The sequence below is a fragment of the Triticum aestivum genome, chromosome 7B, assembly GCF_018294505.1.
Source record: "Triticum aestivum cultivar Chinese Spring chromosome 7B, IWGSC CS RefSeq v2.1, whole genome shotgun sequence".
NCBI classification, from domain to species: Eukaryota; Viridiplantae; Streptophyta; class Magnoliopsida; order Poales; family Poaceae; genus Triticum; species Triticum aestivum.
Genome location: NC_057813.1, coordinates 732574101 through 732579356, shown reverse-complemented (window position 1 = coordinate 732579356; position 5256 = coordinate 732574101).

The following is a 5256-nucleotide window of genomic DNA, read 5'->3' as shown; positions in this document are numbered from 1 at the left end:
GGGCAAAAAATAAAATCCTTCAAATAGTTCGTCTAACTTCTTGGTTGCATTTGATTTTTGCGCTAAAGGCGCAATTGATAATCTAGTATTTGTAAAGTATTCCTTGGTCAGGATTATTAATCCAATGTTAAGTTTTGACCGTAAATTTGATTAGTAAAATATGAATTGTATAAAAAATATTATTGGATTCATATTCAAAGAAGTTTCCAATGATACTATTTCTGTGATATACTCCCTCCGTTCCTAAATATTTGTTTTTCTAGAGATTTCAACAAGTAACTACATACGGAGCAAAATGAGTGAATCTACACTCTAAAATATGTATATATACATCCATAAGTTTGATCTCAAGAATACGAGGGACAAACATCGACAGAGAAAGTACCGTCTATTTGGTTTTTTCTCTTCGACTCTCTCACATATGCTGTGTTTGGCCCACATCCAGCGCCATAGCTGATCATTTCCCAGTTTCATACCGAGAGAGAGGGTGATGCCAACAGTTCTCCCCTTCATCAGCGCTTTAGTGTCAAGTATCAATTTGGTGAGTACATTGGGAAAGGAAAATCAGAGGCTCCAAGGCAAGATCAAGGGTACCCTCCAACGTTTACTGCTGGAGGTAGAGCTGGCCGTAAGGGATATGCCGAACTACAATGGCGACGAGCAGCTGACACTGCAAATGCAGGAGTTGTTTCTTGATATTCAAGACTTCCTATGCGATCTGCTTATTCCGGAGAAACCTGCCGCCTTGGTCCAATCTGCGATGGGAACGGATTCATCAAAGAGCGGCAAGAGGCAAGATCTAAACAAGGTAAGGCCACAATTTTTACATCAGCTGCATCTAAGTCTATGTTTCTTCCACCAGCTCCGACTAATAGTATGATTCTTCCATCAGTTCCATCTACATCTAAGGGGACGAGTCTTCCATCAGCTGAATCAACATACAAGGGTACGATTGTTTCATCAGCTGCATCTAAGAGCACGAATCTTCCAACAGCATCATCTAATGGTACGATTCTTCCACCAGCTGCAGCCTCGGGTACGATTCATTCGTCATCTGCATCTACTCCTTGTGTTCCCGAGAATTATCCCCATGAGGGCTTCCCCAACACCAAAAACGAGATCATGGAGCTGCTCTCCCCAGCCCAGGGTGCGCAGCTGAGGCTAATCTCCATTGTGGGATGTGGTGGCTAGGGGAAAAGTGCCCTCGCAGGGGCAGTCTATGAAGCCGCTGAGATCAACCCGTCTCCACCCACGCCAAATATCCAAGATAGTACTTCACCCGCAACAAAAAATCCAAGAAACCACGGCTCAACTGCCACCTCCACCCGCAACAGAAATCCAAGAGATTGTAGCGGAACTGCCGTCTCCACCCGCAACAGAAATATTCAATTGCAAAGCTTGGATTGCTGCGTCGACCTTTGACGACAAGGTGGACCTTCTAACTGAGATTCTAGACAAATTTGGTCTGAGGGCAGCCGACCGGAACACCTCCAAAGCTTTGCAGAGTTTCCTACGTGACAAAAGGTACATCTCTTTGTCCACTTATGTTATTCTCACAACTATAAGAGTAGCCCGTGCATTTAGAAGGCTAGAATTTATGTTTCTAATAATTCTAGATTATTTATGTGTCCATGTAAATGCGTTTTGTTCTTGAAATAAACACATTGATAATAATATTCTAGGTCAGACTATGCGGTGTGGTGTTTTTTTTAGGGATAAATATGCGGTGTGGTGTTAATTATAATGTTGAACAGTTATTTTTCAGAAACTCTTAACAAGCTTTGATATCTACAACGTGAAGGGCAAATGTTAATGGAACATTGATGTTTACAACCTTAGTCATAATTATGTTTTCACTGCATGTATGTGGGTATCTACGTTTACACTGTGTCACAAAAATTCATGTTTTCACCTTGATAATAATATCGTTTACACAGGTTTACTTTATGTGTCCCTCTACATTTGTTTTTGGGACATTTTTGTTTTTGCCACTCTAGATTTGCCAATTTCCCTTATGTCATTCTAGATTTTGACATTTCACTTTTGTCATTCTTAGTTTTTAACAATTATCACAATTGCCATTCCGTGACAAAAGCAAAAGTTTCAGAGTGGCAATTGTGATACATTTCGAAAGCTAAGAGTGGAAAAAAAAAATGAAATAATTACTTTTGCAACGGAATGACAATTGTGATAATTGTCAAAAGCTAAGAGTGGCAAAAGTGAAATGTCAAAAATATAAAGTGGCATAAGGAAAATTAGCAAAATCTAAAGTGGCAAAAGTAAAAAAATTCCCTTTGTTTTTATTGGTATGTATGTCCTTTGGGTGACAAACTCATCTTGCTAACCAATAGACCAAACAAATTAATTTGTTAGTTTGGTGTGTGGATGCTTTATATCTACTGTGTAAAAATGGCTGATCTGTGAGAACGCAGGCACTAACCGCCACGCCCAATAACCTGATCTGATTATATGTCGGTTAGTACGTGACACCCACCAGCTGTATACCCATGTCATGCAAAAAAAATTATTGTACTCCAAAGCAATACAAGTATAAACTACTAGCCTCATGTAGTATTCAACGCGGCGTTTGCATTGCGGGCCTGTGCGGAGCGGTATACGTGAAGACGGTGAAGCTGGCGAGGAGGGATCCGACAGCGGAGTTGATGGGCCCGAAGAAGAGGAAGACGATGGCGAGGAACCAGATGGGCACGATGACTGGGAGGCACGCGGTGGCGAGCTTGCAAAGGCTGTGGCGGTCCTGGAGGCCGATGAGCTGTTGGGATAAACCCACCGGCGACAAACGCCGGACGAAGGTAGAAGTAGATGAACAAAATTTTCCGGCGAAGAATGCCCCGGCCACCGAATGGCCTGTATGTTGGCTTCTATTCAACTCAACTACTCAAACACACATACATATGAAGGTACACATGCACACACACAGCAAAACCCCGGGAGAACTCTCACATCGACCGGGCGCATACCACGATCCGGACGGAGACTACATCTTCTTTAGGCCTGTTCCCCTCAGCTCGGCACATACCGTCATCGTGGCACAGCAACAGACCGACGCACCTACAATCAATGAAAAAAATAGCGCGCTACAACAAAATAGCTGCGACCTCAAAATATGCTATTAGCGTGCTATTAATGAGACATTATACATCGATATATTTAGCGAGGCAATTCTTAATACGCTATAGCGTGCTATTAGCGACGCTATAGCGCGCTACTTTTTTGAGTGCCTACAATATGTACAGAGCGGAGGGATTTATACTCTGGCTCACACAGAGCCGGCCACCACAGTCGGCCACGCATGCACAAACCAACCACACACATGCAGCCCGTTTACTTGGCCGGCACACACACGTACCTAGCTTATCCATCTAATGCATGCACGCATTACCCGGCCACCCCAACCGGCCACTAACTCACGGCCTACTAATCAGCTAACTACTGACGCGACGCACGCACACACGCACGCCGGTCACAACTCAACTAGTTGATCTACTAATCAACTATCTGCATGCATCAAGATTAATGCTGACATGAGCTTCTCCAGACGAAGTAGCGTGGCGTGCAGGCGAAGCCCAAGGTGATGAACTGGTGGACGAGCATGCACCATGGCTGCGTCCCGGAATGCCGTGCGCGGCAGCAGCGATAGCGCGTTGGAGTGCGTGAGCAGCTCGTCCGCGAACGCCCAGTACACGCTCGCCGCTGACGGCAGCGTCAGCACGTACAACGTCGCCATCAGGTAGATCGCCTTGAACTTCTGCGGCCGCCACATCGCGTGCATCACCTCCATGGACCCATCCATCGATCAATTCAGTCACTGAATATGGTACGAAATGGCGGTGCCCTTAACGGAGTGTTCGGAGTCCCTCCACTCCAGAATCCGCTCACGGAGCCGACGGAGCTGCAGGCTAAATTAGCAGAGCTGCAAAATAGGTGCTCCGCAGATCCCTGTATTTTACGAAGTTCGGTTACCGCAGATCCCTGTATTTTACGAAGTTCGGTGGATAACCGAACGGGCCCTAAGTCATAATCAATTGCTTGCATGCGCATCTGAGTTATAGTAACATTAGACAGACTTCTATAAACCACGGGCCGATGTTTCTCAAAGCCTACAGCGAGTGAGAGCACCGGACTCTGCTCTGACCGAGCTGGAGTGTGGCTCTTTCCCATTCATTTTCCTACCCGTGCAGTGCAGGCTACAAAGTTACATTGACCACTGCTACAAAGTTACATTGACCACTGTGCCATTTTTTGGGCGCATCGAAATTTCATGCTGTTTGTGTCCACACATCAAAGCAGATCAGATGATTGGGCGCAGTGGTTAGTGCGTTTGTTCTCACAAATCAGCCATTTTTACACGTTAGATATAAAGCGTCCACCCACGTATCGAACAGATCAAGTTGTTTGGTCTATTGGTTAGTGAGACTGAGATCGATAAATCATGAGGGGACATGCAACCACGCGAGGTCGATATCATGTCCGCTCATTCCCATGTGATTCGTGCAATTTTTGTACGACGAGCATGTATAGCGATTTATGCACACGGTGTCAGCGGGGTATAGTTTCAGTACTCCACAACCAATAAGTGAGCATGCCCATCACACAATAACTACACTGATCCCATGCTATTGATTAGAGGAGGGAATATCTTGTTTATTTGCAGCATACATCCAGGAGCGACCAGCACCATCACATGCATCTTCTCCCCATTTCTTGTCCATCGTGTAACTCCTCTCTCACTCTCATGCTTCTCTAGTTCTTGCTCTCTGTTCATGCCATTGCTAGCCAGAACAAATACATGAAGATGTAGAGTTTCTTTTGGTTTTTTTTGGAGATAGGGCATTCTTGATGTAGTGTCCATCTCTGGTCTCTCTCTCTCTTCCTCTTCCTCTCCCTCTCCCTCTCTCTCTCACACACACTATCTCTCTCTCTCTCTCTTGCTCCTCCAGCGACACCCATGGCAACGAGGTTGCTCTACTTGTAGTAGTCACCATAAGTTGAGGTTCATGTGGATTCTCTGCATCCTCAAGTGTCACTAGTAGAAAAAGGGTCAAATGTGAAGCACATTAGTGCCGGTTTGTAAAAAACCCGGCACTAATGTGATCAATAGTGCCGGTTCGTGGCTGCGATCAATAGTACCGATTCGTGTTGAGCCTTTAGTACCGGTTCGTGCCACGAACCGGTACTAAAGGGGACAAGCCTTTACTACCGGTTCGTGCCACGAACCGGTACTAAAGGGGCCAA